At 36.4% G+C, this 21,194-nt stretch overlaps 1 long non-coding RNA gene across 2 annotated transcripts in view; it reads right to left on the reverse strand.

The window, feature by feature from the left end:
* Nucleotides 1-1,166: 1,166 nt before the first annotated feature.
* LOC125180000 (uncharacterized) overlaps nucleotides 1,167-21,194 on the reverse strand; it is a 28,162-nt gene continuing 8,134 nt past the window's right edge. The window contains exons 3-5 of one of the 2 annotated variants that reach the window (XR_010830968.1): nucleotides 18,699-18,789; nucleotides 14,754-14,843; nucleotides 1,167-11,393 (exon numbers count right to left, since the gene is read on the reverse strand). This is a non-coding gene — a long non-coding RNA (uncharacterized lncRNA). Of the gene's footprint in view, nucleotides 14,844-18,698; nucleotides 18,790-21,194 lie in introns of both variants that reach the window. The other variant, XR_010830967.1, reaches the window with a different exon arrangement.

Consider the following 21,194-nt stretch of genomic DNA (forward strand, 5'->3'; position numbering starts at 1 on the left):
TAATGATTGATTTCTACTCTTTGTGTTTTATGGAAAAAAAAAAAAAAAGAAAAAAAAAATCCTTCTTGTGTTTTCCTTTACCAAAAAATAAAACCAATGATACAAAATAGGTATTTCCAGGAAAATATGGATTTCACTATAAAAGGTGTTGGTAAAAAATCATCTGATTAAGCATAAATCCATATTCAAAAAATTTAAATTAAACTCTGAAAAAGGTGCTGGAATTAAATTCTGAGATAGGTGCTGGGAAGGGGACTAGGATCAAGGCAGAGGAAGATTCACATTGCCTGATTCTTCCTTTTACTTGAAATGACAAATATGATACATACATAGAAAACAAGAAATTCAAGGGATTCTGAAGGGTTAAAGCACATTTGCAGTACAGATCGGGATGATTCCATTAATGAAAACTTTGCTTTGCTTGGGGATGTATTACAAGAAGTTAAAATGTGACTCAATAAACAGAAGAGGCTTCCTGCCTGTTGTTATTTATTCTTTATCATTTGCTCAGTGCTGACAGTGCATTCTCTATTGTGCATGACACAAAGACAGCCCCTTTCTTACCGATTACAAGGGGCTTGTAAGATTTACATCTATAATGTATAATTTATACTCATACACTGTTATTAACTTTGTTCTTATGGGCTTTGCATACAATGGGGAGTTATTAGGAGGGCTTTGAAAGGGGAGTCGTGGGTAATTTGGCAAACTCTGAATGGGAATTTTAGGTTTCTGCATGTATTCCATGCCCATGTCTAGCCTTCTTTCCTCATTAATCTAATTTCTTTCTGAAGGTTCTTTGCCCAAGAGTTCCAAAACAAAGAGAGAGAGAAAAAAAAAAAAGAAAAGAAAAGAAAAGAAAAGAAAAGAAAAGAAAAGAAAAGAAAAGAAAAGAAAAGAAAAGAAAAGAAAAGAAAAGAAAAGAAAAGAAAAGAAAAGAAAAGAAAAGAAAAGAAAAGAAAAGAAAAGAAAAGAAAAGAAAAGAAAAAAGAAAAAAAGTAGTTCCATTGTATCAAACAGAAATTAGGAAAATATTCAGCAGTACCATAAAATGACATATTCCTTTAAAAAATAATAATTAAAAAAAAAAGTCTTTAAAAGCTGCTGAAACTTCCCGGCATTTTTTTTTTTTTTTTTTTTCTCCATGGAGCCACTGTTTAATTTACAGTAAGTCAAGAGGCAGGAGGGATGATAAAGTTAAGCTCATGCTGTTGAGAACAATTATCCTGGCCCAGAGACATATGTAACCCCAGAAGGTTGAACAGACCACCATAGCTTAAAGGCACTAAGATAAAAGGGCACGTGCTGCGTGGGCCCAGTGGGAGCAAGGCCACAGCCTGTGAACAGAGCCCACTCTGCTTTCATTTGATTTGTGCCTCTCTCTCTCTCTCTCTCTTTTTTTAATTTTGATTTATTTAATAAGACCCTGGTGCATTCATTGTAAAGGAAAAAAGAATGGTAGCTGGGACAGCATGACAATATTAATCTAACATTTGCTCCAGACAAAAATAGCTGGGCCACGAATCATGGCAGACTCTCTTTCTAAAAGACTGAAGACACTCAAGCAAGATGTGCAGTAAAATAGATGAAGTCACGGGACATTTAAATTCGGCACCAACAGAATAACAGCACCTTTTCTTTTATCCCTTTCTCATTAATCATGCTGGTTAATTGTTGGGATCATGATTTCACAAGTTCATGTAGTACACAAAAGGATTATCCTCCAACTGCACATAGTACTTGGCATTTACCTCTACATATGCCAGTATGTCTACATTAAAATGTGAGGGTGTTTTTCATTTTCCTTTTTTTATTATCCAGTTTTCCTGGAAAACAAATTGTATGTTGTTCTCAAAAATGGAAATACATAAACAGAGAAAACTTCAGATAACAATTAATAAAGGAAATCACAGCTTTTTGAATTGAAAAAAAAAAAGAAAAAAAAGAGAAAAAACAGTAAAGGAGATAAAGATAGAGAAATAAAACAGTTATGTAGTTTAAAAGACTAAGTCATTCCTATAAAAGAGGATTCAACCTTTTGATAGGGGTCTAGTTGGTTTTGTTTTAAGAAAAAAACAGTGGGATTTTTAATAAATGTTGGCAGCTGAGTTCAGATTTCTAAAAATAACAGAATATCAAGACATTTTTTCTGTGATTTTACTCCTTACTGTCCAGAAAAATGTCTGTAGTACCTGAGAAAATGTGTATCACTGAGGCTAGAGGATGATTGCTCTTCTGGATGCCTCTAAGAAACCTACCTGCATTCTTAAGCACATAATGTTTAATGCCTAAAAACTGAAATACTTTTACAAGCTAAATGATCAGTTAAGTTCTTAGTTATCCCTCTCATGTATTTTTGGGCTGGTAAAATTTTATTGCTGTTTTCCTCTAGTCCTTTTCCCCCTGTTTACGTACAGATCTGCATACAGAAATTCCAACTCTCTCTCTCTCTCTCTCTTTTTTTTTTTCCCTGCCAAAACCATGCTAAGTATTATTGTTTCCAATATCCAAACTGGAAAAAAAGATACATCAAGTTTCTGTGCACTATTCTGATCCTCCAAAACTTTGAAATCTTCCAACAAAGTGCGAATTGCAAGGCATTATTATTTCTAATGTAATCATCAGAGAGAGACTGATTCCATAGTTTGGCAATTCCAAATCACCCCCTTTTAATTCTGAAGAATTAGAGGTTTATTCAAAGAGCATGGTTAAATATAGAAGAAGAAAGGAAGAGCAGATTAAATATGAGAATTCTGTTTCTCGTATTTGTACTGTTTATTTTGCCATCCAAAATGATGCTTAATCAGATAAACAGTGAGTTGTTGCCATGGTAGTATTTTATGATGTCAAGCATCTACAACTTGCACTTTGCTTTCTCTTCTTGGTGGAAAGCAGCTTGGCAGTAATCCTCTCAGCTTACCTCTGTGTGCTTCGTGCTGCAGTATGAAGAGCTATTTCGGGGCTTTTTCTGAGCTGAGTGTTTGTAACTCCTTCCGACAAAAATTTGGCCTTGTCTGAGGCAAAGCCAGAGTCTCTCAGGGTGAGATCACAGTCATATATTTTACCATAGCAAAGAATGAAAGACTGATGAAACACAGCTCAGAGTGACCTAGTTTTGTCCTCTGTTTTATAAGGGAGGCGTCAGGAAATACTTTACTTTCTGCGTAAAAGGGTTGGTTCACAATGTGATGCAAAAGGTGTAATTTGTTTTGAAAGAGGTCTGCCTGTCATAAGCAGTGTCCCCCTTAGATGAAACCCTGGATTAAGTCTCTAGAATTAATGATAACTTTTAATGATAACTTAATGATAACTTTCACTTTGCCTCCTCACCTCTGATGCCACTGCAGCCATCAGATCAAGGAAGACAAAGAATACCTTGTGATCTGTTGGGAGTGTCATAACACACTGATAGATCACAATAATAAATACCTCTTCCTTCCCTTCACCCCTAAAAGTTGTACGATCTTGAATCACAAGTAAGTTTGAAACTACTGCAATCAGTGCATGGGGACTCCAAGAGCAGAAATGAAGGTTAAATTCAAAGGCTAAATTATTTATTGCAAACTATTTGCTTAGCCCTGGCACCGAAGAACAGCGGAACAAATGGAATTGTTAGATGCAACACATATTGAGAACAAAGGCTGCAATCCCATTTCTAGTACTCCATGCTTAAATTTCCCCTGTGCTTTCAAAAACTGCAGCGTTAGCTTTTCTCTCTCATTAAACTGCTCCTCTTCTAGATTGAACCTAACTTTTCAGTTTACCTAAAAATCGTGTGTTCTGAAAAATTCAATGGGTGTAATGAATGAAAATAGAAACACTCGATGAGGCAGTGAATATACACTGGACTGTACTGGAAAGTCATCTTCTCATGGCTGTAACAACGCACTACAGAGGCTACAACTCAGCCGAAATGTAGAAGCTCCTCTTGTCATGCTGCAGGAAAAAGAAAAACTGGAGTGATGGGGGACACAACCACTGGAGTGCTGCCTTTGGAAAGGAAAGGTGGTGAGTGATCAGCGGGGAGCACCTCCTGAACCACTGGGCTGACCCACCTGCAGAAAGGGACTCCAAACCCACTCTTGGGGCAACACAGCACTCACCACTGGAGGTCTCTGAATCTCTTCATTCACCATCAACACATCAGAAGGCCTGCAGCCATGGACATGCTCCATCTCACCCTTCTCCATCCAAGGCATCAGCTCAGTATGTTTGATCAGTAAGGGAACCACTGTTACTTTTGAATGTGGCATCTTTCTACCCTTGGCACTGAGTCAATCTGCGTAGTCTTGGTAAGCCAGACCCACTGAAGGTGCAGAAACCTTTCTGATGGCACTCTGGGAAGGAGACAGCATTCTACATTGGTTCTTTCTGCTACTTTTGAAGCTTTCATGCTCTAAGTTGTTTTTATGCACTCTTTCAGCATCTCACAGACAAGGGAGCTCAGCATTTTAGTCATTTACAACCAAGATCTGCCGTCACATACACCCATGCAACTCATGGCCCTGGGAGACAAATAAGTCTGCCAACAAACCATCATTTAAAGTTCCTTTTCTTAAGAAAGAAAACAAACAAACAAACAAAAATCCCACCAAAACAAATAGAAGGATTTTGCCGCAAACAAAGTGTGGTCAGTCAAGTAATACAGAGTAGAGCTTTGAGTAAGTTATGAACTAATTTGCTGTGATGAAGTGCATTATGAACCTGGTAGACTACAGAGGCTTCCGAAAACCTGGTGAGTTCTGTAGTTACTCCAAATTCAGGAAAACAAACAGCACTATCCCACTTTTAGACACACACACATTCTTTTTCACTCTGATCCTCTATATCAGTCAGTAGTCACAAAGTTAAATTTCTTCTGGTAGAGCAAAGGAGTATTACCATGCATCTTCTAAGTTAAGGCGTCTAAAACCCTATCCAAAGGATTTTTCAGAGACACCCTCTTGCTCTTAGAGATAAAGTTCTCTCAAGTGTTCTGGATAAAGCATCCTTCTGACTTTCTACTTAGAAAAACATCCCATTGACCTCAATAGGCATTTTTTACACATTAATAACATGGTAAATATTGTGAAGATTTATGTAATGGTAAATATTGTGAAGACTTGCAGGACATAATATAGTCATTTAATTGACAAATGTTTTGTAAATAAAGAAACGTTTATTCAGCTTTCATTACTAAAGAAAAAAAAAAAACAAACATTAATGTCACTGCTCTAGGTTATATGTGAGACTTTGTTACAGAGTGATGTTTTTTCCCATATAAAGGCAATCTTTGGAAATGTTTTGAGCTCTGTTTTCAGGACATTCTTTGTGAGAAGAAGTGTGGTATATCCAAAGGTTGGAGTAAAGCTTCAAAACAATATTCTCTTAGCTCTTCCCAACACAAAGATATTCATATCCGTCTTCTAAACAGTCACTGAAAGTTTGCATTTCAGGATAAAGGGGAATGAGAAGGGTGGCTGCTCCCCAGGAAAAGCTACCAGGAGGTCATCCCAACCTCCACAGCTGTGCAGCCAAATACCTGTAGATCTGCTTGTCTTCTGCAGGAGTTAATGATGCCAAAAACCTAACAATCCCAAACTAAGTTAATCATGCTGTAGTTCTATTCCCATCATCCCATATTTATTCACTTTATGATGCAATCTGGCATAATGCTAATGCTCCTTCTAAATTATCACAGTATTTATTTTCATTCTGGCCTAAAACTTCCAGTATCAAAAAAAAAAAAAAAAAATAAAATAAAAAGGTTTGTAAATCTGGTAGTTTTTCATAGAAAATATCTTCTGTGAATCAGATGTTTATTTTCAGGCTGTTCAAACACTTCATAATTCAGGAATAAAATAATGAGAAATTGAAAACATACAAAATTCTCTGGTTAAAATTGTTATAGTGTTTTAACAAATTTGGGCTTGTTGCTTTTATTTTATTTTTATTTCTTCCAGTACTTACAGTGTTTGTTGTCAAACATACTTGCAAAGTTGTAGAAACTGTGGTTGGAAGGGACCACTCTGGAAGTCGCAAGGCCACCTTTCTGCTCAGCGCGGGTCTCTCACCAGCACAGGAACAAGCTGGCTGTTTCCTTGTCTGGCTAACCCTTGCAAACCTCCACAGATGGAGACTCCATAGCTTTTCTGGGAAGCCTGTTCCAGCCTCAAACTACAGTTTGCAGCACAACTTAGACATACATGTTTATGCTGTGGTACACAAGTGCTAAGCATTTCCCAAACTTAGATGGAGACACAGTTCATGTCTTCATAAGACTGCAACCATAAAGGAGAAGCAAACACACAAACAAGAACCAATTAGCTGGATAGTGCGGGTTACATCTAAATGCAAAAAGGGTGATCACTCTGTCAGCAGTTCCACTTATTTGGGTTTGATTTAAATCCAGCCTAGACCAACATGCAAACTCTTCAGTACAGAGATAAATTTTACTCTTGCAGAGTTGTAATCTCTAATGAAACTGAGAAGCACGGCTATTTGTGACTATATTGACATTGCTGTAGTACATTGACCATAGTAGTCTATCATATTTCAGTATAATATTCTGCCTTTTCCTTGTATGGATAGTGTATTCCTCTTTCTTTCCAAATGCTTTTGATCCAGCTATAATATAAAAATAATTCCAACATAGAAGTGGTTGCATAGAAGTGGTTGCATTTAGTGATAGAAAAAAGGCAATTCACATGTATTTACACTCTTTAAGAATGCACATACTTCACAGAATCACAGAATCGTCTAGGTTGGAAGAGACCTCCACGATCATCTAGTCCAACCTCTGTCCTAACACTAACAAGACCTCCACTAAACCATATCACTAAGGGCTACATCTAAACGTCTTTTAAAGACCTCCAGGGATGGCGACTCAACCACTTCCCTGGGCAGATCTTATATACTGCATATATCTACTTATATCTGCACGTGTGTTTGTATGTATAGTATAAATATACAGATCTATAGATATAATAGGCAAGAAATAGGCAGATATAGACATAATTATAATTACCATCTAATTTCATATTTGTAACAGAAATATTCAGCCATTCATAAAAAAACTGTAAATAGTTAATTATTGAAGAATTTGCTTAAATTATAGTTTAAAAATACTCATTTCCAACACCCAGAATTGTTATTTCTAGTGATCGCTTCTTTTTTTTTTTTAGCTCATGCTTCCTTGTCCCTTTGTTCTATGCCTTCTCAAATATGAGAGCTACTCACACCTCCCAAGTGCACTGAGTCACATTTCAAAATCACCTACAAACTTGTATTAAATATCCACTGTCATTAGGTGTCCCTGATGGAACTATAATGAGATGGCACCAACTGATGGATTAGACATTCTACTCAAGAAGAAGTGAATAGAGTAACCTTTGAGGTGAAATGTGCCACAAAATAACACAATACAGATGACATTTCAAGAATAAATATGTCTCTCTGTGCCTCACTGAGTAAAATATACTGATTCATTAATAATAAACCATATTGGTACCAATTGTATGCTATCAGAACACAGTTTATATTGTTTATATAGTATTTATGTTGCTGTAGATATGCTTTTGAAGATATTTTAGGTAGTTCATATTATTCAGGATGGAATTTATCTTTGTACCTCAAAAAGCTGAAGGACTCTCCCAGAAGAACACAGCTGACATCTCCCACACAGTTTCTATAGCTCCCAGAAGACCCTGTATGAACAAAGACTTTTTTTTCTTCTTCTTTTTTTTTTTTTTCTGTCTAGTTAATTTTGTACAGTAGCATCCCTGCTTACTTTGAGACTTCAACAAGAAGCATGCTCACAAGCTATACCAGTACAGCTAAACATGACAGAGACCTCATGGCCAAGCGGAGGCTTGGAGACACACAGCTTAGAGCTAGCTGCCTCTAGAGCAGGATGTCTATGTTTTATAATATTTGAACTGGCTTCTCTGGGCCCTTGTTGTACTGCAATGCAAAAATTACTGAGGGGAACAGATTCCAGCTAAAAGCATCCATAATAATGTAAAGGCTGTTTTGCTCCCCTCCAGGGAGATGATGGTTTATAGCGCGGACCTGAAAGTAGGCGTAGCTAGCATGGAGTGAGAGAATGTTTGGGGTGCAGAAGGAGGTAAGGTCACCTGGTATATTTCTGGAGGACCTTGTCAGCTGCACAAAGCCAAGTCAAGTGCAGTCTTATCCATGCTGCCTTTAGGAGCAGTTCTAATGAACCATCCCCAGAACCTTACTCAGATTTATTTCAGATAAAACTAGTTGGTTGACTCTAAAAAAGAAGCAAAGATCAAGCTAGAATTTATGCAAAATAGACAGTCAGGCATCGTGGTTTAATCATGGAGACCTTAAGGGAGAGGAGCTGGAAACAAGGTTCACCTGACATGCTTTTCATCACTTAATTGAATTACAATCAATCAGTTAGGTACTCCGGTTGGAAAAGCTGAGAACTGTCAAATGAAAGACTCTGGAAGTGATTGTTAAGGTTTTGTTGGTACCAAGAAGAACATTCTCAGTGTTGCAGCAATAAGTGGACTGCTGGTATGTGGGTTCATGGTAATAAATAATAATAAAAGCAAAAATTACCTGGGTGAATATTTATATAGGCCATCAAAACTGTGCTTCTGCTCAAGGTGGAGTTTATGGAATTGCTTACTGAGAATCCCAAGTTACTGCCTGAATAGAAAATTTCTTCCTGAGAAACAGGTATGGAGAACCTGACAGTAACACACCTGCGTATGCTTTTTTTTTTTTCTAAATGTGTTTTGCCATCTCACATCTTAATTATGGGAATGTGACTTTATTACTTCTATGGGCATATTCTGCATCCCTGCTAACCTGGGAACCCACCTCCATTACCAGACCCAACTTCTCTCAAGAAAGACAATGTGAGAGATCCTTTCCATAGGATCACATTTTTCCTTCATCTGAAAATACCATTGACTTTACATACAGAAAGCCATAATTTTACACAATAAATGATAGAATTAACAGAGCTATCAGGATAGCTGTAGTCTTCACTTTTTCGTACTACATTTTTATTTTTCTATGAGCAATCTGAAATTTAATGCAATACAAAAATTGCCAGCAACTGAATTATATCAACATATTGTAATGTAGAAGTTCTACTTGTTTCTCGTTAAGTCTGTCCTTTCAGGAGATAAATGTTGTTCTGACCCCTGAATGCACACTTTAACCTAAGTCCTACAGGCTTCACACTAACAAAGTTCTCTTCTCAGAGAATTTTTTCAAAGAGCTTTTGGGTCAGGTTTTATGCTTGTGACTCATGAATAAAAGCTCTCAGTCCTTCCGTAACATTTCATTCAAGGTTAATCATTATATAATACAGAGACACCTGAAAAAAGATTCCCCTGCCTATACCCTCTCCAGAATACTTTACATTCTAAAATCCTTGCCTTCCTCATCAAGCTCTCTAATTGCTTAATTAAAGCTACAGTGTGTTTCTAACAAGCTACTGAAGGCTCTTAGAAATATAGTTTGCAGTAATTAAAACACAGTGAAGCCTTTATAGCTTGATACACCTTAAAACTTCTTTTTTCCATCTCTTTCCTCTTTCTTACCTCAAAAATCCTCTTCTCTTTCATTTTGTTTCATTTTGTTAACATCCTGTTCTTAATTTCCTAGAATATACCTGCCAGCTTGGCAGGTACCAAATTTACAAAGCCCCTGCCTATACCTCTAAATGCCAGTGCTCGCTGCTATACTGGGCTGGTTCCAGTCTACCAACATCACCCAGTCAGCAGGACACTGTTAGTCATTTTCAGACCCAGATGGAAACAGACACAAAGATCATGAGCAATGGGGCTTGCTCTCCTACCCATTTCTCCTTACAGGAACTTTCCAGTCTTCCCCAAACTTTGAGAATTGCCCAGCTTTTGACTAGCAGCTGAGGAAAGCCCTGCCTGAGCTTCCCACCTGCAACAGTCATCAACCACCAGGCAAATGAGACCGTTTCCAATTCTTCAGCTCACTGCCGAAGTTAGTGCAAAACAGCACCCCAACATATACTGAGGTTACTACCAATCTGCAGGAGCAAAGAGTTAATAGAAAATCATAGGCTCTTTTAGATGGCATCAAACCTGCAAGTCTCCAGTGGTTCCAGAAACGATAATCACTCAGAGAGCACTTTTTTCCCTATGCTTTCACCCCCTGAGGGTGACCTTACTCTACAAAAATCCATCCATCTCGTGCGTGCTTTATGTGTCTTCCCCATGGAGTATGCATTTTATGTAACAGATGATTAATTCTTCATCTTTACATCAGGGAGAAAGAGTTGCTTGAAGAGGTAAAGCTAAAGGATTGGGGTGATGCAGTCCTTGCTGAAACATACTTTCATGAGGCTTTACTTTGCTTTTGTGCTCTAAGATGTTGTTATTTAAATGGATTTGATGCTGGTACGTGAGAACAGAGAAAGTTTCTGTTATGCTATTTCAAGATAATTGATTTTCAGCTTGTCCCCTGGAGTATTTAGTGCCTGCTGGGCATTACGTGATAGACTGTACTCTGTATCTGCTCTTCATACCAGTTTTACTTGTTTACAAAGCTGCAAGTGTACCCAGCTCTGGTATTAAAAGATAGTCAGCATGACTGATCCCTGGGAACTTCAGCCCCATGTAAACTTTTAGCTGCTGCAATTGAATTAATATCACTGAGGAGATACTATTCTTGTGTGCCCTCAGCTCACCTTTCACTGTTCCTGAACACTAAGCAAGGAGTTTCAGTCACGTGTATTACTACCTACAGTCAGCAGGCTGCCTTAGTATAGGAGCAGTATCTATAACCTTAGCCCATACATTTAAAGAAGTGTCTAAAATTAGGCACCAAAATTTACATATTCATAAGTACCCTGAATGGAAAAACTTAGCCCAATCAAAGCAAAAAAATATACATATATATATGGTAGCTACTGAGAAGCTCAATGTCCTTTGTTCTCTTTGAGCACCAGAGAATTTGTAGCTTCCATCTTGTTAGAAAATGTTGATCCTGTACACAGAGTAACAGATGAACTGATCTAACTAGTTCTTTCCCTGCATGGTCCCAGACCATGAAAGACTTTTTGTCACAGTGCTTGAAATAAAATCAATTGTTTATTCTGAGGTCACTCCCATTTACGATTGTGAATAGATTAGTGAATTGCAATTAGTATACTCACAATTCCCCAGAAGCTTCTTGATTCACGACTTTGAAAATTCTGATGAATGTTGCTGATAGGAGTTCCTGCAGATAAACATTCATTGCAAAGATGCCAAAGACAGTTGTTTAACCAAGTACTTCTGCAGCTAGGTTGTTTCCAGTATCTCACCAAACTCACTGGTATTTCCAAACTCCTGTCTTCAATGTAGGGATGTCCAAAAGATGAAAGGACTTTTTCAAGTCATGGGGGAAGTCTGTCAAAGACCAAGATCTTAAGTTTTGACCTCCTGATCCTCACTGTAGTCCATTAACCCATGACTACTACTACTACTACACACACACCCCAAAACAAACAAACAAACCAAAACAAACAACAAAAAAAAGATAGGGAAACAGGCAGAGGGGAAAATTAACTTTCAGCAAATTATCAGTGTATCATAGATTCATTGGAAATATGCTCTGCTAACTCAAGTGGCTTAGATCATTAAACCCTCGAGTCTGTTCATTTATTCATTCTTAGACCATATTACCCTTTATTCTGCTCTATCACTATGAAGTTGTGTTTTTCAGTTTTTGTCTGTTTGTTTGTTTGCTTAATCCATGTGAGAATTGTTAGCAGGTTGCTAGTGCATGTATATGTGCATTGCAGACAACAAAGGTGTCACATCTGTTCTATCTCCTCACCACCACATCTGGGAAATCTCTGCATTCTTCACCTGCTATGACTTACCATGTGGCACAGCTCAGTGCAGAATAACACACAGAAGTCAGAGTGAAGTTCTTCATCTGTCATATCAGCTCAGTGTCAGCATTTGACAGAGTCAGGACACACTCTGAATAGATCTATCTGTTATGGATGGATGAGGCATCTATGAACAATACTGAGTTCAGTTATTCAAAGAGATCACTCACTAAAAGCCAAGAACACCAAAGCCACCCTGGGTAATGTGTCCACCCTGGGCACGTGTCCGTTGTGCAAAGTCACCAAAGCTAAGATCAGGTCATATCCCACAGTATAAGCCTCACTGTATTTGAGCACAGCTTCCTTTAGCCTCAACTTGTTTAAAACAATAAATCTTCCAGACATTCCATTAAACATGTCAATTGAATAAATAAATAGCAAATTTTGAAATCAAATATGAAAATTTTAGATGGAAAAGTGCGGATCCTCTTGGAATTTTTTTGAAATAGATTATTTTAACCTTATCGTTTTCACCTATAGAAGATAAAACTAACTTCTGAACAAATTATTTTGGTGACATTGAAATAAATTATTTTGGGATATAGCTATGAAAAAAAATAAACTAGGGGATTTCAGTCTTCAATAAAATTCTTAAATCATGAGCTATATTGAAATATTGGTATTATTTTGTGATAGAGATCCTGTTTTTTTCTTCCAGTTCCGGTATTGATGCTAGACTGAAAGCTTACAACAAGTAAAATAAGAAGCTAGATAGATGAAGGGGCAGTAGGTGCAGTGTCTATTTTGAAGATGCTATTGTAACTGCATTGTGGACAAGACAGATCTTTTAAGAATAAATACAATTTCATGTTGCAATAGCTCTTAAAGAAGTCAAAGTTAAAGGAATATTATTAGCTGAAAGGATGAAGCATAATTTATCCTATTGCTGTGAAATATCTCTAAGGCTGCAGCAACCTAAAAGAGTCTAGCAGATCCGTTCTAGAAGCTTAGATTTAGTGTTAAATCAGTCGTTGTCCTCCAAGAGGATTTTTATATTACAGAATGAAAAGTAAAGCAAATTTCCTCTCCTAGAAGATCTTTTTCATGATGTATTTAGAGTTATAAAATTAAATTTTGATTTGGTAGGATGCAAAGGTGGTTTTAAAACTGTCTTTCTTTCAAAGCTCTGGAACAACTGGATAGGTGGTTCTAAGAGTTTGTGGAACATCATTAATTTATTTGAGGAAGAGTCACGAAAGTTCAAGCTGAGTTCCTATACATAGTGTCTCATGGTTGTTAGATAATTCCCAGTAGACTGTCATGAGCATTATTAATGAGTCTCCATTAATGTTTATAAAAACCCTTAGTTGAACTCTGCTTGCAGTTCCATTCATTAATTGCAGTAATTAAAATTAAGGACTGCAAAAACTTAATAAATATTTTTTTCATTAATTCATATGTGATGCTTCCAGTGAAATAAGGGACTTACAGAACCATAACTGTAGAGTGGATCTGAAGCAACAGCAGATTTCCATTACAAAAAAAACTTGCAGATCATCCTTTGATGTTTGAGTAGAGAGAGAAACCATACACCTGAAACTAAGGAAGATGCCTATCACATTGTTAACATGGCAGAATTTATCTTTCTAGCCAAGTAATCTGTTTCTAACTGCAGAGTTGTTTTTTTGTTGTTATTTGTTTGCTTGTTTGAAGGTGGTTTTTGTTTGTTTGTTTGTTTGTTTGTTTTTCTTGGTTTGGTTAGGTTTTGCTAATATATGTTAAGTTTTTGGCACAATTTTTTTGTTGTTCATTTCAGCAAACAATCACAAAAATGATTATGATCATAATACAAATTGAATAGAATGAACAGCCAGGGCAAGAAACAAGCAACCAGAGGGGAAAAACAAACAAACAAACAAAAAAACTTTCTTCGCAAGTTAGGCCAAAATCTTCAAACAGGTGTGAAAGTAATTGAAGAATAGACAGTTTTCATTACACTAATAAAATAAAACTAAATAAAACAAAACAAAAAGAATGAATCCCCCAAATGAACACAAACCACATTACAAGAATAGACACAATCAGCTTAGTTTATCTTCTCTCTCAAGAGCATATAAAACTTGGAAATAGTCCCCCATGGGAAGCCAAAGCAACAGGTAGAATTGCCACCAGAAAGAATAGATAGGATGTCATATTGCTTGTTTTTTGCTTAAGGGAAATGCATAAATATCCATCAGAATATGATTACAGAACCCAAAGGAAGATATTAGCAAGACAAATTTAGAAATAAAGAAGTTAGAAGTGAATATTTAAGTTGTAGATCAACCAATATTTCTTCTTAGTGAGAATAGGATACCTTGATTTTGGTTTGTTTCAGTGAAAACAAAACCAAAGCCCTGATGTATCAAGCTTCTTTGAAGTATTTCTAGTTTTCTTTACAGCATGTACATCCAAAGATTTTCTTTAGAAAAATAGTTATGTTAATGATAAGATCTTTCTCAAATTCCAACTGGATAATTGCATTTTGTCTGATTATATTATGCCACAGCTGTGACAGGAAAAAGTTTTATCCACCTGCTGTTTTAAGCTATTGTGTACTTTTACAATTAATTAGTTGCTACATTTCACCCTAGAAACAGCTGCACTTTCAAAAGTAGATTTCACAAACTCCTGAATGTTCTTTGCACATACATGTGTAAAAGTACTTTGATCCTTTAGAGTATATGACAGTAATATGATTTTAATTAACTCATAATTCTGACAAATATTTATCTAGTGCTTTCAAAGTCTGGATAGCTTCTTTTCCTTCTTTAAAAATCTGAGCAAGGTTGAATTAACAGGCAGATTCCAGCTACTGATAGAAAGATGAAGTACATATTCTTGCTTTTATTCAGTTGCTGTGAAAATAATATGGGAACAAAAGTATTTTTACCTCATGTTCAAATGTAGCACATTTTTACTCCATTAAAGTAGGACTTTTTTTCCTTCAAGCCTGGGGGGTTAAATATTTCCAGATTCATCACTGCAAAAGAAAGCAAGTATATCTTTCATTAAAATTGATTCACACAGTGTCAGAATATAATGTTATAAAATTATCTTTTCACTACTCTCTAGAGAATGTTGTATTCTGTGCCTTCCAGGAGGCATTGTCATCTTTACCATCACATCCAAAAGCTACCTAGAAATTGTGTAGTTTAAGTGGAGCACTTCTGTGGCATTGAGAAATCTTATTGACTGTAAATTAGAGATGAAACAGACATAGAAACCAGCAGAATAGATTTATATAGCCATTATTAATTTCTTATTAATACTTCAGCTAAGTATTAATCATCTATATTCTTCCTGCGTATGGATTAGTATTTGTACAGGGAATATTGTTCCTTTTTGGGTTTCTGTGTTTATGACAACACTGACATCAGCAGAACTCTATTTCCCTCCTCATAAGGAGCAGGATGTGAAGGGTCTTAGGGTCTGGAAAATCACGGCTGTGATCTGGCAACAGGGTAACATGTAATCTCAGTGCATTCTTACAGGACCCAGGATGCAAACAAAAGCTCATGAAATGGAGGTTCCTTTCATTGCTGCCTCAGGTAATACCACGATTTAGTATCAGCTGAATATTTGTCTGTGTGCACCCAAGATAAAATGCCTTTCAGTGTGTGAGAAAGTGGGAAGGACCAGAGCATGGAACTGCTTGTCCCATGAATGCAGGCACCATGTTGCACAGATGGGTGACGGTGGGTTGCTGACTGACTCAGAAAAACCTGTATCTCAGCATGAAGATGCTGTAGGTCTAGCAGAGACTATGTTACTGGAATTCACCTTAAGCTTCAGTGGTAATTCATGCCCTGGTTCTCATCACTGTGGACAGCAAACTACTGTGACAGTCCCAGGGCCTGGATTCAGTCGCACGCATGGGTATTTGAACAAGTCTTCTCAGCTGTTTCTTCTTTCACTGCCTACCTCCTATATGGGTTATTCTGGCTGCAAGATCAACTGTATGAGGTCTATTTTCATGCTTACTAGCAAGAGCTTGGCACAGTGGGAGGCTCTAAGAATGACTGGCACCTGCCTGAAACAAATACCAGCATCAAAATACAACATTTTTCTCTGAGAGAACTGCAGTTCCTCCCTCTCCTCTGAGTTTCATTTGAGGTTTCTCATCTCATGAGAAATAAAGGATTAATGTCTTGCAGAAAAATAGCCTGTCACCTGGGAGAGTCATATTTTGTGGGATTTATCTATTCCTTATCGGTGCAGACACTTAACTAAGTTTATCCGAATGCTCATCAGTGATAGTGAAATTCCATGGGGTCTGGGGTTGCACAGACCCATTTTACTTCAAAAGTTTTCTGGAGCAGTATTTACTTTAATCCTTCTTTTCCTTCCTCTTCTTTTTCTATAACAGCTTTTATTCACATGTGAGTTTCTGGCAGTTTCAATATGTTAAAACCCATTTAGACAACATTAAAACTGAGAATTCTCCACTGTATAAATTTAATTCCAATTACTCTTATTCCCTTGTTATCTGCTGGTTATAATGTGAAGTACTTTCAAAATTGGCATATTAAAGAAGCTATAATTTGCTCAACAGCTGTAGAAACTGTGATAATTAAAGGAAAAATTAATCGGTTTTATTTTGATGTTTCTTTTATTATATTGCAAGTATGAGAATTTTCTTTTCAAGGTAAGAAGTCATCATTTCTCATCTGTCGATTTATCTATATATGTACCTCAGCATCATATTTCTCTGAGCACCTTCCAAAAATGAAAATATGGAAATAATTTTTATCTCTTTTTTTCTCCCCTCAGCCTGTAGAAGAAATAGATTGCTATATTTTAAAGTCAACAAGGACCACTAGGTTATTTAGTATGAGATCCTCAATCAAGCCTTACATCTAGGTATGCTTTTATTGAGCACAAGGATGTGATTTCAACTCGGGCAATTCCAGACGGGCATTCAGTTGTGATATGAAAGCTTCAAAAATGAAAAATTCAGCACTTCCTTCAGCAGTTCATTCCAATGTGTGTTGAGCACCAGTATAATTTCTTTCTACTAGAATCTCTCCAGAGTTAACTTCTAGCTGCTTCTACACTGCCTTTCTTCAGTAGATTAGAAAACTTCTTAGTACTGTCTTCTCTGCATAATGGTATGTATACCATAAAATCAAAGCTTATCTTGGTCTCCTCTGGATAAGTTAATTAGATTTAAATCTCTATGTTTTCCATTGTAAGAGGTCTTCTTTCAGGCCACAGGTGAGATGCAGCCAATTTTTAAACTTTTTTAAACTATAAGCTCTAGAACCAGACTCAGAAGTTTAATTTGGCAGGATTACTACCAGATGAAGTGGTAAAACCTCTCTCCAGCTCTTAATCCACGTTTCCTTGTTTGCACATTTAAAGAGCACTAGGCTTTATGCCATGGCTTTGCACAAGTTGCCTACATGGACCTGCTTCATCAGCATGATTCCTAAACCTTTCACAATCCATTCACACAGTCCCTTCCTGAACTTTAGCTGTAAAGGACAGATATCTAGTAGCCTAGACACTGATTTCTAGTAAATGCTCTACCAAGTCCAGTTGCCATAACTGATGTCTTCTATGTTGAATCTTACTATGTCTGGTGATTTAATCTCTAGAAGAAAGCTCCAGAGAAAGCTTAGCTCAGGCAAGGCCTAGTTCTGGAGATACTTACAAGCACAGAGTGGACTTATTTGACTAGATTCATAACTGGAGCAGTTTAGCTCAATTTTTAGAATAAGTGGTATGAATCTCTCCAAAATTAAAATTAAAGGATCATTGACTGGTCTTGCAGATATTTGCCTGAGCCTGTCTGTTCCTTAAACTTCTAATCAATACAATGAGTATACAAATATTTATCTTTATAAGTACTTTTCATTAAAAGCTAATTATAGTATACTTCTGCAATTAATTATTATCTGCTTTAAGTAGATATCTTACAAGATTATACTTAATAAAGAGAATCAGTCATTCTTACACTCTGCAGGCTGGGAATTGTTTTAAAGATAAGTTTAATTCCAGTTAAACAAGATGTACTGTAAATGTTCCCTTATACATTCATTTGACATCCAAGTCTCTAGAGAACTTTTTGCTCTTTTTCTATGTTGCTCTGCATCCATTTTACTTCCCCTCTGGCCATCCATTACAAAGAAGAATTGGGTTGCTGTGATCAGACACCACTGCTGCAGTGCTACCCTGAGCAATCTGTTTCTCTAGCACACAGGTTCAATTCTGGTTGTTTATTGACTTTCTCTGGGTTTCTCAGAACACCTCCTTCTGGATGACTGCAGACTGACTGCACTGCCAGCCAGAGGCATGGGTCTGGATGAGGCAGAAGGAAGCCTGTCCCTAGGGGTAAGAACCCAGCAGCATCACAAACATGTTAGATTCCATGGTGAATTACACAAATAGTTAGTAACAGGTTAAATTTCCTTTCCAAAAATCATCAAAAATTGGATCATCAGAATGAACATGATAATACGTAGAAGAAAAAATGTATACAAGACTGAATGATTTTTGGTGTCTTAGTTTTCACAGTAGGAAGAAAATAATTGAAAATCAGCATTTATCTTTCTCCAATTTCTTAACTCATGTATTGAAAGCTTTTTAACCAATGAAAAAGTCAGTTCTAACTTATATTCTCCACTTAGAAGAAATACCAGTTGTGAATGAAACCTAAAGCAAACAGGGTTACTACCTCCTTATTACCGCCTGTCCTTAAAGGGTTAGAAAAGAGAGTGGTAATAATGTTTGAGCATGCTTAAATTGCAGCAAAGGAGACACAGGTTCTATTTTTTTGCCACTGCGGATAAGATCCAAAAGAATTAATCTGTGGAGAGACACAAGAATATCTCACCTTCCAAAGTCAATTACTTCCACAGAGAGAAGTTGTTATAACAAAAGCTTTCTGCTTTCAAAGTGTGAAATCAGCCTTCAACTGCACACATCTGCAAAAGGAAAAAAAAAAGATCGTTAAATTACCAGACTGGTATTACAGATTTAATATAATATAAAAAAATCTACATTTCATTATAAACAGTTTAGAATAATTTCCATACTTAATCATCTAAGTTTTACTTCAGTTTTTAAATCAATGGTTTACCCGCTGTACAACATGACAAAATCAAGGAGCATAGTACTTGTTAAGGCTCACATGCAATTGATTGACATCAAAGGGCCCTCCCAGACATTTCACTGAGATTTCAGATATAGCTTTATAAATGCACTTTGAAATGAAGCTCTGATCCCAAAGCAAAAAAAGAAATCATAAAGAAACCAAGGTATTTTCTTGATTACTGCTCAGCATTTTTTCTGTAGACGGAAACAAGACCCAGAAGCTTGTCTTTCAGCTGTTTGATTCTTTGATGCAGGGTAATGGTATTAAGATTTTAAGGGTAAAGGAGCAAATGTTAAAAAAAAAAAAAAAAGGGACAATAAAAATGATCCACTGGCATCAGGACAGCATAGATTATTTTGGTTTTGTTACTGTTGATTTCTTTTTTACAAAAGCAAACAGTTTTATTGTTTCAACGTCTGAAAGAGGAGATGCTGTCAGATAGGCTGCTCGGATGACTGTAGAGACCAGGTCTACCATGGTGTGCTGTGACACGGTATATGCAAAACAAACTGCAAAACAGTAGTAGAGCCTTTACACTCCAGCTGGTACATTGTACATCTGACCACATTGTACATCTTTGATTTAGCAGGGGAAAATTACCCAAATTATATTGTGAAAAAAAAAAAAAAAAAAGCTGTTGTGGAATTTTGAGGGAACTTTTTCATTAAATACTCTAATAATGTTCAGAACTGGTTCACCTGGTGCTCTCTGAATAATAATAAAAATAAATAAATAATAATAATAATAAAAATTTGATTAAAATACTTGATTGAAATACTGGTTTTAAGAATTTAAATCATTTAGATATAAGTCCAGAAGCGATATAAAAAGTGTGATTTCTGCAGTGATTGTCTGGACAGTTGAAAGATAAATATTGAATTGTTCCTCACTTGTTATTTGAAGGAAAGGATTAACTCTTTTACATTAACATTTTTCAGCAAAGTTAACATTTTCTGTCATTTTAAAGATATCATTGCATGTGTTAAAGGCCCATTGGCTTCTTTTTTGTGTGGTTCTGTTTACTAGTGATGCACTATACATTAAAGGGTCTGAAATCTGTTGAAAAGCATTTATGTCCAGAAAGCACATTTATACCCTTTCAGTCCAACATATCTCATGAAACAAATCAATTTGACATAATAGACTTTATAAAAAAAGGTGAAAATATAGAAGGACTTTTTACTCATTAACACAAAAGAAACTACTTCTGACATAAAAAAGTGTCATTTTTGTGTCTCTTGCTTAAGATGTGTAAACAACAAAGTAATCCTGAATTGTACACTGTTTCTGGTAGAAATGAAAGCCAAGTGGCCAATTTGAGCCATTTTATGTCTTTCAGATGAATAGCTGTGAGGAACATCCTTTGAGGCAGACAAATGATCTGAGACAATTCCCAAAAGGTATGATTATATATAAGCACCTGCTTGCTGTTATGATGATTCAGTCAAGAACAATTGTGAATGCTTTTATGAGTTCTGCAAAGTTATTAACCTCAGCAGAGTGCAAACCAGTCTTTTCTTAAGTGTCATAGTTCTGAAAAATCTCCAGCAACTCTCATGTTTAATATGATGAGAAAGTCTTTGTTTATTGGACTACCTAGTCCAGAAGAACAAACTTCAGACTGCTAGACTACAAAGACAGGGGTAATCAGAGAACCTGTAAGTGGATGAAACTGGACATTGAAATGAGTCTAAATCCAATAAATATTGGATCTGTGAAAGGCCTTTTCTAGTACTCTTTGTTATCTGAGCTGCTGAAACTTAGTTTGACTACCTCCTGGCAGAGTTTCTTTTCAGATTCAGATTTTCAGATGTTCAGCAAAGCTGGCAAAGACTGTGTAACATGGGGTCCAGATTTACTTCAGCTTTAGTCACAGGATCACAAAAAAAAAAAATGCAGTGAGACTAACACGACATCAAGAGGCCCTTAACATGCATGTGTTTTCGATGCAATGACAATTAGACAAATATGGAGCATGAAAGGGATGGTCCAGGAAAAAAGAAATGTTATTAGTGCCTATATGCAAGATGGGCTATTAAGAAGGCTTAAATACTAGAGTGCAACAGCACATCCTGCCTTTGACTTTTCAAAATCAAAGACATTATTAAAGAGGGAAAGGCAACATTGTGTGGATATGAATAATGGACCTTTACACTTCGTGGAGACAGAAATTATGAACATATAATGAGATTAGAGTTTCTTAACAGAAAATATTACGGAAATGAATGTAGTTTA

Source organism: Anser cygnoides, chromosome 4 (genome assembly GCF_040182565.1).
Source record: "Anser cygnoides isolate HZ-2024a breed goose chromosome 4, Taihu_goose_T2T_genome, whole genome shotgun sequence".
NCBI classification, from domain to species: domain Eukaryota; kingdom Metazoa; phylum Chordata; class Aves; order Anseriformes; family Anatidae; genus Anser; species Anser cygnoides.